Raw genomic sequence first — 15511 nt, 5'->3', positions numbered from 1 at the left:
AAGCATAAAATGAAATTGACATTGATAAGAAGGTAAAGTACATATATAGATTGCTTCCAATTGAGGGTTAAGTCTGTCCTGCAACATTCCTAATATTGTAAAGAATAATACTCCTACAACTACAATGCAACAATAGCTACGTGAAAAAGGAATTAGATACTGCAATTAAAGCAGAGTTAATGACGACCATCGAAGTACATTGACCCAATTACATCCAATACGTTGTGGATGAAATGTATCATAAACGTGATTTTCCAGTTTTACGACTGCTATTGTATCATCGGGAGTTTTACCCTATAGTAGAGCAGTGACAAAGAGTTATGTGTCGTGCTACAATGTAAAAAAAATTTCCCCACATGAAGTACTAAAAATTCTCACTAAATAACTCAGAAAACAACCGATGGGTGGTGCACTTCAGTTTTGGAGACAGAGAAGGCATTTTCCTAATTAATTTCTTACCACGAGCCCAAACAATCAATGCACATGTTTACTTCGAGATCATCTAGAAATGCCGCGGCGCAATACATAAAAGCTGCCGAGGATTATTATCAAAAGGTGTTGTTTTTTCCCAAGATAATAACAGATCTCACACTGCGAACGTGACAGAAAAACTCCTACTGGAATTAAGCTGGATCGTGTTTGATGATCCTTCGTATAACTCGGACATTGCTCTTAGCAAGTGTCATCTCTTCCCACGTCTAAAATCTATCCTTGGCATACAAATACTTGTGCCACGCAATAACAAGTGTCTAGAACAGCGTAGATTTTTGAAAAATAAATATTTTTCTGTACCTGTACACGTGTTTTTATATAACCAAACGGAACTTACTTTGTGGATAGACCTCATATATTATCTCATTAATATTTATTTGTTTTGGTACAGGTATGTGCCTAGGAAGTTTTTTTTTCAGTTGAATATCAATTTCATGTTAAATGAAGTATTATTCAGATTTGTGATATCAAAACAATTAGGTTCTAAGAAGCCATCTGCTATTAATAGAAATAAATAAGCGAATGGTTAGCCAAAGACATAGTATAAATAGGATCACTTTGCAATTAGAAACTTTTAGAGTCATCCGGGGCAATATGGAATTGGAATAACCAAAACAGTGGCGCATTATTGTACGCACTCCATTCAACAATACTTCGTTTATTGAAATAATAACAATCTCTTCATTTTACACATAATTTCTTTCGGGATTGAGATATTAGCTGTATATTTTACATCGTTCTGCTGTTTAAGAACTCTTATTAGTTTCTAATAAATTTGAAGGATGTGTTTTTTATAAAAACTTATTATTAAGTAGCAATTAATTTCGAGAAGTAAATTTCTTTTAAGTCAAGAAAAATAATGTACTTCCTTCAATATTTTGGCAGCGTAAATATGTACATCAATTAATTGGCAGTACACTCTCATTTACTAGTTAACCTGGTCTTAAAAATCCAAATAAACAAACATAACAGATACCAAATTTTACGTCATTAAATGTTTGTTTCCATTGGCAATTCATTGAAAATACGATAAAATATATAAATAACATAGAACGGGTCACTTAGAATCGCTTAAATTTAATATGTAAATAAAATAGAAGGGAAGTGCATAAAATAAACTTGAAAATAATATGGAGGATGGTAAAAAAGATGCTCTAACATTTTTATATTAAAAGGTATCGGCAAATATGGGCGTCTCTTTATATTGACATTAGTACAGACAGAGACTTGAGTGCCTTCTATCTATGATAGCTCAATGAGTTATTTCGCAGAATATAATAAAATTGTGGAAAATATCATATACGATCCTAGATCTACACGACGACGTCTATTAATTGAGAAGAAGAAGATTTATCGTACACGATATAAAAAGAAACTAGGAAGAAGAAAACAAATTTAATGAAAGTGATTATAGAGTCTACATTGTTAAGAAAATTTGATTTTCCTTGTACTCTAAAATATTTACTATCAACCGAGTAGTGTGTGTTTTTATAATAATGCGTACAACTTTATAATGAAATTTTGATTAATTATCCTAAACAGTTATATTGATTCGAAATAATGATCCAGATCAAATATCGAAGAAATTATTATAAACTGTCGTTAGTCTTGTCTGTCATTAATGACAGATGTTTAAAAATAGCATTATATGAATTATTTCACACCAAATAAAGACAATTTGTAAATTATATCCTCTAACCATGTCTAATTACATTATTCTAACTATTATGACAGTTTATTTTTACGGTTTACAGTTCAATCCAATATGTCTTTCACTATGCCCTACGGAATCTGTTCACATGTGTTTACACTTAGCGAATTTTCTTTGTTATTATTTGTTTTTATTTAATCAACCGTTTAGAATTATTTAATAACTATATACACATTCGAGTTTTCTTTATTCAATTCCTCCTTCCGTTTGGGTTTTCCGTTCAAGTCTTATACTTCGCAATTTTATTATTTTTCTCATAACAAACTCCACCCATTTTTCTCGCCTTTCATATGTTTTTTGTAATACACTAAAAGTACATTCTTGTATTTTTTTTCCTTTTCATATAGTTCATACATAAAATGTAAATACATACAATTTCATTAAAGAAACACATTAATAATAAAATTTATAAAATATTTACCTGAATAGATATATATATATATATATATATATATATATATATATATATATATATATATATATATATATATATATATAATAATTCAATAAATTATAAGTGAGGTGAATTTTCTAGATATAAATAGTATAAATACTATGTCATTATAAAATTATTTGAATTAATGATATTGAAAATAATTCCCAAATTCTTCAATATCTATCAGAATTTTGATAGATTTTGTTATAAAATGGAAAGAAGATATGTTTATTGGAAAGAAGATGTGTTTATTGTAAAAAATATAAATAAGAAGGGTTATAAATTGGGTTATAAAAATATAGTTAACATTTACATACACCATAAATCAATTAAAATTTAGAATTTGGATATTGGAATTTAGAATATGGATAAATTATGTAAATGTATATGTGAACTATTGATATAAACTTATATTATTTTATATTATTACTTATATTTTTTTAAAACTGGAATAGATATTATTATGTCAATATCTTTGGTTGCTGTAAACCATTTTTGGCTCTTGGGGTCTGGAAATGTTGAGATGGAAGAAGATTGAGTTCCTTATTGGTATCAAGTGGTGTTGTTTGCTGGTAACAAGTGGAGAGTTTGCAGATCTGGATAGTATATTGGGAATTATTTGTGAACTAAAGGTTAGTGAATTTTATCTTTTGGTACCAATAAATGGAACAATTATACAGTGTGTCGAGATATCATAAAAAGTTAGAGTTATAAGAGTTATATTGAATAAGTATAAACATTGTTAAATTTGAATGTAAAACTTTTGATTTTTTTATTACTATTAGAATTATATGTTCAAGTTATTCGTAAATTATGTAACTTTTCATATTTAAAGAACATATTCATAATAAAAAAAATTTTTCATGAGTTCAATACATAATTATTTAACAAATATATCTAGTTTATATTTATAACCAATTCAAACGTCGGAAGTCAAAAAGAAACTGAGTCTCTCATGCCACTGACTAAATAAATTAGAGCTAGCCGTAGTAATAATTTCAATAATTAATAAAAATTTCATAAACAATAGTTACATAAAATTGTTAATAGCATTACAACTAAAACATTGAATACTTAACTACTTTCTCTAAAGCTATCAAGTAGTTAATTGAGTCATTACGTTAATTTTTGAACACATTGTAAATCATAGCACAATTAACTACTTTCTCTAAAGCTATCAAGTAGTTAATTGAGTCATTACGTTAATTTTTGAACACATTGTAAATCATAGCACAATTAACTACTTTCTGTAAAGCTATTAATTAATTAGGTAGTTGATTAATGAGTCATTACGTTAATTTTTGAACACACTGTAAATTATAACACATTTTTCTAGATCCGAAGAATTCAACATCAAATATATTTGACTACAATTTAAATAAAATTATTCACAGACTACTCGCACTTAAAATCGTTCCTTCTAAAAATGCCGTCTGTAGAAATTATTCATGAGGAATGAGACTACTAAAAAAGTATGTATATATTGTCCTTATTACGGTCTTTTTCAAAATATTTTGATAATGATGTTTAGATGTCTTTATAACTAGGCAAATATGCAAATATCCCGACAAGTTGTCTTTGAATTAATATCAGAGAATCAAAACATCAAAATATAGCGCCTAATATCTCATCTAGATATCTAGGTCCTGAAATATAAATCATAAAATAACACTGTCCGAAAACCACGAAAGAACTTAATTTATGCCGAGCTCATTCAGAATTTCAATGACTTCAATCTGAAAAGTTGGGGAAAGCTAAGTAATACTACCACCGTTTATTTTTAAAATCAATGGAGGTAGACCAGCGCTTTGGTATAAAAGAGGTAATTTATAACTCAAAGAGATGGGACCTTCAATGATAAATGTGACGTTTGCGATAAGGTAACTAACGTAGATGTAGAAGTAGAAACTCAAGGTTTTCAGACACATCGTTAGGATCTGTGATTATTCTGAAATAAATATAAAAATAATCCGGTCAAATATATTTTTCTTATTATTTGAATTCATGACCGTATGACGAATTATGAACAATAACCGGTTTACATTTTGTCATTGCTTTTCAATACTTTTAATAACATTGGATTAATTGTGAGTTTCGATCAAGATTTTGTGATGAATCTAAAATGGATAAGAGAAGGCCATACTTATTGCCTTCAAAAATATGAACGTTTCGGCAGAAATCAAAGGTATAAGATATTTGGGTTTTTTCCAGAAGAATTTCATGAAAATTATATGGAAAATGTCTGGGTAGATTAATAGCTAGAAGGAGATCTATCGAATGGCCATCTAAATTCCCAAATCTCCATCCTCTTAACTTTAATGGGAATTGCGGAGTTAGAAGCACTAATAAGACATGAGTGTACGTCAATTTTGGCCAAAGATCGTAAAAAATCAATACATTTACTAAAACTATCGATTTTTATGGGCGTTTTATTGTGAGTTTTTAGATAAGATTTATGCAGGAATACCAATCTAGTGAATCAATAGCCTGCCAACAGAAAATTGACCATTTCAGTATTTCAAGATTTATTAATGAATATTTTACGAATTTTGTCGCACCTAATATAGTTAGGTGGGCAACAAATTAAAAACTTAAAATGATCTATCCAAATTTAGCTCACGTGACTTGTTTAGCTCATGGATGCAACAAAATAATCGACCAAATTCGAAGTTTAATGCTGATGCCAGTATTGCCATTGCACAAAATATCGTAAAAGAAGTATCACTGAAAAAACAACTTACCTTTATCAAAATGTTGAAGATGAATGAAATTGTTGAAGAAATTTAAAAAAATATTTCAAAAATTTCTGGTAAAATTGGTAATGAGATATGTTTAAAAAAAATAAATTGTATTTAATTTAGGGAAACGTGGTATCAACAACAATTGTTCATAGGATTTTCCAAGACCAATTTCTTCGTCCCTTTCACAAAGTAGTGTTTACTGATGAAGCTTGTTTCACACGAGACGGTTTTATTAATTCCCATAATTCACAGTTATGGGCATATGAAAATCCTCAGGGTACAATTCGAAAAAAGAATCAGCATTGGTTTTGTGTTGTGGACATGAATAGTAGGTAATAATTTAGTATATGATATTCCTCTAAACATTAGCAGAGACATGTGGTTCATGCTCGATGTCACTCTCCACTTTCTAAATGATTTGAAAAATCACTTTAATAACATTTTTTCCCATAAGTAGATTGATTGGGGAGGTGAACACAAGGAACGAAAAGATAGAATGGACATCAAATGTAATCATTTATTAAAATTTTGCAATGTTCGGATGTATTATTTAGAAAATATACTTGAATGTGAGTTCTGATTTCGCAACTTTAAACGCCTATAACTCGTATGAGAAAATTTTTTATGTCACAGCATTATTTTCACATTATCTACCCTCTTCAGAATTTTTTGCATCAAGTCCCGGAACACCCTGTATATGCACATATTTTATCAAATTTTTTTGCAAATGAGTCCGCTATTTAACGACCTACATTTCGTTCTATATGCTCTTCACTTTATGTGTCAAGTAGGGGTATGAAGAAATAATTATTATTATTTTTATGTTAGGTACATTCCAGAAATTAATAAGTAGTACCTCCATCGAGAATCAGATCTTCATCATCAATGTTTTCAAATGCATTTTTATATCTAAATTCCATGCTGAAAACTTTCGAACTCCAAAATGTATTTAGTTCACGAAACTCTTCTGTATTCTTAGTATTACTTAGATTTATTGCTTCCGAAAAGGTTGTGCACCTTCCTAAGGAATCAATCTGCTTTCACAAATTGGCTTTAAGCTTCAATAGATTATTACGAAGTGCTTTGTGATCCTTCCAAAGCATTACCACTGATTGATTATAATAATCAATGTTTTGAAGCAACAAATTTATTTCAGAAATTAAGTTTTTTTACTGCCACCCGTAATCCCCAACCTAACCTAACCTTCCTAAGGCGTACAAATTATTTTCCATAAGGTTTGAAATATTTATGGATTATTTCTCCGGTTTTTCCAAAATATACCACTAATTGGGTGAAGGTATCAATTCCTTGAACAAATTAGTTTGCAAAACTACCAACAAAGTGATTATTGTTAATTATCACCAACGATTAAATAGAAATATTGTGCGGTTTATTGCACTTTCCGGATAATCTAAATTCTTTTCTGATCAATTAATCGAAGAATATGTTTTCTTTAGAATATTTTACAACTATTTGTCTAAAAACAGATAGATGACCTATTCTTCACTAAACGCTGACAACTATTGTAACCCCTTTGGTAACGTTCCACCTAAGGCTCATAGTCTTTACAAACTATTACTCGATGTCAAGGATTGTCACCTCCACTTCGCCCATAAAATATTGCTAAAACTTTCATCGAAGTGTGTCCAAAATTTCACATTGGCACGGAAACGAAATAAGTCACATTTTACAATCTTTCACTGACTGAGGTCAATCCATTTCAACAGAAACGGAATCATTGATTATCCACTATTGCTTTAGTAGGAAGGATGACCATCTGAATGTTGATTCCAGGTTTTTGACGGTTTTGTATCTCAATTTATAAGTAGTCAATGATGGATCTCACATGGTTATATTTGCACATGAAAGCAATTGTTAAAATTTTGAAATCAGTTAATATGATAAAACCCTATTATCCTTTTATTAATAATGTAATGTCCTTCCGTTGCTACGTATCGGTTTGACGCCAAACTTCGGGTATCGGATTGCCTCAGGTGCCAGACTCCGGGCAGCATCAGTGATGAAAATACAATATTGCAGGCGTCAATATGGTGATAATGAAAACGCAAAAGGCAGTTGAGCAGATTTACTTGTCCTGCTGGATGGGCTACCTGGGTATTTCTTGCAGGTTCCTGTTCCTTACAAAGCTTTTCTGGTACGCAGTGGTATAAGAAATCAAAAAAACAGCTAAACACAACGTCCTTTATGAAAAACTGTAAAAAAAGCTATACATAAAGTCTCATCAATATCAATAAACTAGCTAGTAAAAGCAACGATATCAAAAGCTTTAAACCATACGGGTATTATCTACTAACTCGTAAGTGAAGCACAACCGGTTCCTAAGCGGTGCGGCAAAGCGTGCGTGCGACAAGCAGGGTTAAGCGGTGTGCTTAGTTCTACGGTAAGGGCTGTAGTTCTCAAATCTCGTGTTGGCAGTAACTATATGCGCATTTATCAATTTTGGTAACAATTTTTCTAAGTGTTTTCTCACTCTGTTGGCTGAAGGTCTAAACACGATCATCACTAAGACGTGAATACTCAGCTCCCTCCCTTCTGCGGTTGTTGCAAGCACTGAGTTACCTCACACACAGGCACACACACGTGCATGAGAAAGTTCGTCCAGCTAAGCATCCACCCCTGGATAAATCCACGGATGGATGGGAAAAAGGACCTTCCACCACCTCTTGTTATTCCGACAGGTCATGGTAGTTCGCGTCACGTTTGGCGCGTGAACTCTTTTCTCTCCCCTAACTTCTGTGGGAGACACATTTTTACGTTTATAAAAATTTACATACCAAATTGTTAATATCGTTTTATATAAAGATAGTAACAGTAAAAAAATCATGTTTTGGTCTGTGGCGTGAATCTCAAATATAAATTAAGATAAGCTTATACTACAAAAATAAATGTGTTCCTTGAAGGAATATGATACTATTCTGAAACAAAAACTCCTTCCGACCATCAAAAGCAGTTTTTCAAAATTGGTCGTCAGGTCTAATCTTGTAACGCCGGAATTTCTGGTTTTTTAACCGAAGAAAGTCAAACCTGTTACGAAAATGTCTTATTACTCTTACAATTATGAAAAAAATATTTCATCTCTAGTATCTATTATTTTACTGTAAATAAACTACACGTAACAAGTTTATACTTATATATTTCTTATTTTCTATATAATTGGTATAATAATGTTTTTAACGAGTAATTAAGTAATAATGTTTTAAAAGTTATATTTGAAACTGCTTAAATATTGATGAAAAAGAACTGCAAAATTTATATAATTTCTTTATTTTTGTACATGAGAAAGTAATTATTCACAAATATGAAGTCAAAAATGAATAACCGGTTTTTCAAACACTATAATGGTGTCATGTTGTACCGTTACAATTTTCATATGCAAACAATTTCTGCTTAGTATCAGTTTATGACCCTTCCAAAATATTTATTATCCTTTTCGTACTGTCATCCCTGTATTATTATTAAAAAATAAATTGATTCTTACTGCATGTAAATAAAACCTTCAAAAGAAGGAATATTTTTCTACTATTACTGAGTTGTGGGGTTACATGGGAGTATTCCATAATAACGAATTGATGAAATTATTGGCCATTAGATACTTTTCACCATATTTCAATATAAAGAAACAAAAAACTGTGAATACGCGTGACCTTTTTCATTATTAATAATATCATTGGTAGGTTTTTTTCTAGTACACATGATTTTGTTTATATAAAACAATTTTCACACATATTTAGAAAAACAAATTTATTACTGTTTACATTGAATTTCTAAATATGCATTAACATAACTAAGTGAAATAATAAATAGAATAAGCAAAATTAATAAAGTTCTTTTGGGTTAAGTGAATAGTCGATCAATATTTCATAGAATTCTAACCGTAGAAGCAAAAATGGAAAAAAAACTTTTTCTCATAATGTCGTGTTCTATGGATGAAAAATCCGGAAATGGAGGAAGGCAAGATAACAAGTCGATTAGATTGCTGCCAAAATGAGTTATTGTATGAATATAAGTCAGATCATTTGGTTTCACCCCCTGGATTTAACGCAAGACGACTTATGAATACCAAAGGTAACCTACATAAGCAAAAGCCTCCATACTATAATTCCGACAGTGTGGTGTACATACCTGTCTACAAAAAAATGAGATCTTGTCTTTCATCACATCGCCTTCTCATTGTCGTCGGTCATCATGTTTGCTAAAACGAAATCTCGCTTCGTAACTGAAGCTAATATTTTTCCATTCAAGGTCTCAATTAACCCGTTCTAGGGACCAAGCCAGTCGATCACTTCAGAGCCTAGGTATAAAAAATTGAGGATGGTTTAAAGTAAGATCAAAGATTCACCAGATTCAAATCTTATCAAACATATGGGACATACGCATGATGGGGAGATGAGTGATGAATTTGCACTAATTGCTAATCCATGGAACTAAAGCTGCTTGGAAAAGAGCATCCCAATAGACATCGGCCACTCCGTTCTATTGATGACTAATTGTATACTATCCAACTGTATGATTAGAAATACGAGTATGATAGAAGCTGAGATTTGGTTCTGCATCAAATAGATAAATCGACGTATTCTAGAATATTTTCCGAATTCAGAATTCAAATCCTGAAAATTTCGATTAAAATTTTCGACTTTCCATAATATGTGTTAAAACTACTGACTATCGCCACTTTGTAACTTATGGCGATGTATTGATTCATTAAGTATATTTTAATCATAATTATCAACAACATCATTCTGAATAATTATTTTATTGATTATAATACATTTCTTGTTTATTGGTAACGTGAATTAGCTTTTTTCTTATCAATATAATGAATTGGAATTTATTTTTAGATAGGGATATATTTTTTTATGTATCAAGGCAAAAATACTTGCGAAAATATTTTTGGAATTGAGGCGAGCAGAATAGTTTAGTTAGTTACACAGCTAATATGATTATTTTCTACAAATCGGCATGCAAATCTTCGAACATGAAGAGAAGCATTATTGTTTCGCTCCACTTCCGATTTCGAAAAATAGTTATTTAAAGTATCACTATGTATTTAGTCTTCATTTCTAAAAAGAAACTTATCTAAAAAAGGTTATTGCTAATTATTTATGTGTAAATTTAATACAATACTTCCAATTAAACTAAGATATCTGATATTTGACACCCTGAAAATGAAGATAAACTAAAACCTATTAACTTGACTTACTTGTTTTATACTAAATTTTCCCACCAATAAACCTTCTCCCACGAAAATTAATTCCATTGGGAAAAAATCCTTGGCGGGAATCTTCACATTTATTCCTTGACTACTAAACTATGAGTGGGCTGCAAGGAATTGGCCCTTTGTCCTTAGCTGTTCTTACATTTAGTAATTTCAATGCTTTCAAATGCATTTTAATGGATACATTTTTTGCGATGTACCAGGAAATGGAGACTTGCAATCTTATGCTGGATACACGTAGCAGTGTTTCTCCTAAATACATCAACATCTAGCCAACTGCTATTCTTAATTACTGAAATATCTAAAAAACGGCAAATGTCCAATATTTTCCATTTCATAAGTGAACTTTATAGATAGTTATTTGAATTGAGGTCTAAAATGAACTCTTCTATGTTTGCCTTTTTCGTATTGAATATTGCGGAAATATCATCCACATACATGTACCATACCCTGGGAAAATACTAAAACTCTTGACTGATTTTCTTCTCAAAATTACTCATCAATAGTTCAGCCATAAGCGATGATAGGCAATTGCCTATTGCTGTTCCTTCGTTTTGTTTGTAGAATTCGTTGTTATACTGGAAATAGTTTTGCTCCATACGTATTTTTGTTAACTGTTAATATTCTTCAATTACATCAGCTCCCAAATTACTAGATCTCATTAAGTCCTCAAGGTTTTCCAACGCCTGGGGTATCGGCACACTGGGAAATCATGAACTTACATCAAACGAGATTAGAATTTCCTGATTTCACTTTGTTGATAAATTTTCACAAAATCCTTACTGAAAAACTCTTGAGGTATGATGGGTAGGTTTTAGTTTACATTCATTATATGAGGACAATACGAAACGCGCGTCAGATAGTGAAATTGTGAGTGTTGATGTAGTAGTAATTTGAACAGTGTGCTTAGTACTGATGATAACATCAAGTTCACCTTGTATCCTTGGCTGTCGTTTACAATTTCTCACGTGTCGTTTGGTTAGGTTAGTAGTAAAACGGAAGGTAGACTATTACTTGCTCTTTGCGAACATGATGAAAGCGATACTCTCAATAATCGTCGCATATTGCTTGGCTGAACTGGATGAAACCACCTTAAAAAATTATTCGTTGCTCTAGATATTTCAATTTGGTTAGGAGCCAATTGAACATTTAAGCCAATTTAAACTGTAATATATCTTCCAATTTCAAATGAATATAAAAAAACTTATGGCACAGAGATGAAGCAGCGAGATGATGAAAAGGATCATTTTGCTTACTATGTACATTGATGTGACCATAAGTAAAATTTGATTATGTCTGAAGCTGCTCCCACAAGTTCTTAAGTACGTGTCTGTTTGGAAATTTAAATCTGTTATTTTAAAACGAGCAAAGGATCGTCGGAATTTTAAGGAGCGTTTAACACTGCCCTATCCGGAAAACTTAGAGAAAGAATGCAGCAAATTTTCTGAAGATAAACTTCTGCATTCTCCCACATTTAATAAAGATCGTTGACGAACTGATCTGTGTATTATTTATTCAAAATATGTTTGTTATAGATATTTTTTGAAATTGAAACATAGCGAATTTTCAATAGTAGTAGTAGAGTAGTAAAGTATAGGTTGGACCTTAGAAAAGATGTAAAGTAGTGCTTGGATATTCATACTTCTTTGTGCGATAACCGTTCCAACAAATTAGCACGGAAGCTGATTGAATCAATGGAAATTTGACGACAAAACTACAAGGTAAGTAGTTATGGAAAAATTGCAGAATACCTTTTATTACGAACCGCTACTGGTTCATATTAGGATGAAATACAAAATTAAACGGTGAATATGAAAATTTATATAATATATATATTGAAAATTCTTCAATAACAGGAATCTTTTGCAAGACTTCATTCTAGGAAGTGTTAGAGTGAACTGGGCATAAAACAATGATTGAGTTTATTCCCCTGGCAAATAGGCTATAGAAATGCAAACTATCAGTTTCAGCCTCAATGGGGTTGATGATTTCTAAGTTAAAACGTTTGTGGTTATTATTTCATCTCTAAATAAAAAGAGAGAGTAGTTCGCATTGACTTACGTTATACTAGAAGTATTAAATTTGAAATGTTATCAACAAATAAGAATTCAGGCAGTATAAAAATTCTTTAACTATTAAAATTCATTCCAATTGTAACAAATGTTTTTCAAATGTTGCCGAATAGTCTAACAAAGCTTAAAGATGATTTGTATAAAATGTGCTACACGTGTACAGAAAACTAAAGAATCCGTAAAAAGTCCTGGCTAGCCAGCATAAATTGGGGTAGACGATTTTTTGCAAAATGATATTGTTAGCAAAACCATTTGCAACATAGCAGTATTTAAATAAAAATGTAGCATGGAGAAATTAATTTAATGGTGTTTAATGAAAGATCCAGTTCAACCCTACTTTTTTGAAAAAGAATTTTTGAAATGGTCTATTTCAAAAATGAGTAATATTTTATTGATTACATACCTCTATAAACATTCATTTGCTAAGTAAATTCACAGAAATGGGTCTCGATCGTTCCTTGACTAAATAATTCCTACTTTTAAATTGCGTATACTACTTAAGTCGTCCTTAGTTTACCACATTATCACCATAGTTTTATTTAAACATTTTTTGAGCTTCTTTAGCAAAATTCCCAATTTGACTTTTTACTTAGTTGTTAATTAGATAAGGCTAGTAGTTACATAGACACCTCCTCTTGGATGTAAAGGAATAAATGAAACTGCTACTGTACAGTTTGATAGTGAAATTTTTAAAATTGATGTACATCGAGTTATCTAAATGACCAACAAATATTATTTTTGAAGTTTATCTTAGAAATTGATCAATAAGTCCCCAGTCCAGTGAAGAAAGACAATTTTTCTTGCGAAATTCCATTTCAATTATTTTTTTTCTGGCCTGAAAAGCGTCTCACTCAGTGATAACTTCCTCATTCCATGAAAGTGTCTTTCCTGGAGTGTGCGAGAGTGCGAAATCAATTCATTGAATTTAACCTTTGTTAGTTACTATTAATTGTTATGAACTCTGAATCCAAAAACTGTATTCACTACCTTTCTTCTGTAACAACATTGGTCATGGAGGTCATGGAGAAAATTAATTTTAATTGAAAATCATTTGGGTTGTATAAAATGTACATGAAAATTGTTTTTAGTGAAAAATGGAAATTTTGCATATATTTTCAATTACTTTGGGAAACTGTGAATATCCAGCAAAACATGAATAACTTGTAGGATACTTGAACTATTTGTCTATTCGTATTTCATTTCAATTTATGATAAAATATTAAAATTTATTATAGAAAACTGATAATTTAGATAGATAGATAATTTTATACAAAATTATCCTTCAAATTTCAGTCAAATAATTCCAGGGTGGATTTAAAAAATCATCAGAAGTGATTATGGAAAACGTAGAAATTAAAATCACACACACCTTAAATATTTGTTATGAATAACAAATTATAAGAGAAATTCGCTTGTTTGGATTAATAGTGCGTTGAAGTAGTGAGTTTATTTATACCTTGACATCAAAGTTACATTAGGTTCAAGTTAAAATACATTCTAGTCTCTAGAGCCATTTATATCAATACCACACGGCTCGTTTCAAAGTACAAAGACCTTCCCCACAGAACACTACGATAGTTAGCAATTGGCGATCAGATAAATATTTATGTTGTTTCGTTAATATGATTTTTTGAATTATTAAATAATATCTTGAAATTACATTCTTGAATAGGAATGAATATTATAATCAATTTATTGAGTACTTTGATAAAGATTTAAAGAAAAGTCGAAACGTCAAAATTTATCTTTCTTGTAAAAACTGTCAAAAAAACTGATTTTTAAATAGAAGAGACCTAAAATCAAGAACATTTAGATTTAGATATATATACGATTGTTGTATGGTAGTTGATGTTTATTGACTCAGGATCTCATTATTTGTTTCAGTGTACCTCCTACTGCACAATATGGTAAAATATTTCGACTAAAGCTGCTTCGATTTGTAAACGTCAGCTATTCTATAAATATAAGAATCTCACTTTCTCTTTTCTATTCATATTGAAGACACCACATTTGAATTTCTTCCATATCACTATACGTTTATAAATATCACATTGCACATGTGTTATGGTGGAATTAGCTTTGTAAGGGATGTAAATTCATATCAAACTTAGCTGTAAAAATAAAATTTCGGTTTCATCCGCTTCATAAAAAAATCACACTGATAATATATGAAAAATGTTGCGTGTGAGTACTTGGTTGAAGGGCTCATTGATTATAATATAATTTAAGATATATATGGAAAAATACTGCTTTGTTCACAAATCATTCCATAGAATCAATCATTGTCAAGTCACGCCTTCTTGCTACATACAATTTAACAGTTTTATTACACCTCTACTACTTCCATGGTAGTTTCATTATACTCGGACCCTAATTTCATTGAAATATTGTGGCGAGAATTGTACATCTGCTTGGGGGCTGAAGTGTCGAAGTCGATAATACAGGAAGAAAGTAATATAAAATTGATGAGCCTTTCTATAAAAATCATGTAGTTCCTGTTCTACGTAGGAGCACACCAAATCCAAACATATATTAACATCGTTTTACTGATTGAGAATCATTATGTTTTATTCAAAGTCATTTTATGTATATATAAATGATCTTGAAAATGAGCTGTTTTACAGTAATCAGCTGTTCAATAAGAGATGGCGCCATTAGATTCGTCGTTTTAGTTGTGTCAACGTGGTACAATGGATTATTAAACACGCGTGCACTTTCATATACATAGGTCAACACAGTTGTATATTCTCAGTTGTTCAAAGTTGACATCACATAGTATATTTGAACAATAGCAAAACTTAGATATCGTACAATATTCAAAAT

General features: G+C 30.7%; 1 protein-coding gene across 4 annotated transcripts in view; it reads left to right on the top strand.

Moving 5' to 3' along the window:
* Positions 1-15511, top strand: part of LOC130892100 (small conductance calcium-activated potassium channel protein) — a 157649-nt gene that overhangs the window by 22016 nt on the left and 120122 nt on the right. Inside the window, exon 1 of one of the 4 annotated variants that reach the window (XM_057797354.1) lies at positions 12318-12337. The exons of the other annotated variants lie outside the window; for them this stretch is intronic. The gene's annotated coding sequence lies outside the window, so the exon portion shown is untranslated. Of the gene's footprint in view, positions 1-12317; positions 12338-15511 lie in introns of those variants that run through there. 4 annotated transcript variants of the gene reach the window in all.

Source organism: Diorhabda carinulata, chromosome 1, assembly GCF_026250575.1.
Source record: "Diorhabda carinulata isolate Delta chromosome 1, icDioCari1.1, whole genome shotgun sequence".
Classification (NCBI taxonomy): domain Eukaryota; kingdom Metazoa; phylum Arthropoda; class Insecta; order Coleoptera; family Chrysomelidae; genus Diorhabda; species Diorhabda carinulata.
The sequence above is the reverse complement of the archived record's forward strand: the minus strand, read 5'-3'. Positions and strand labels throughout refer to the sequence as shown.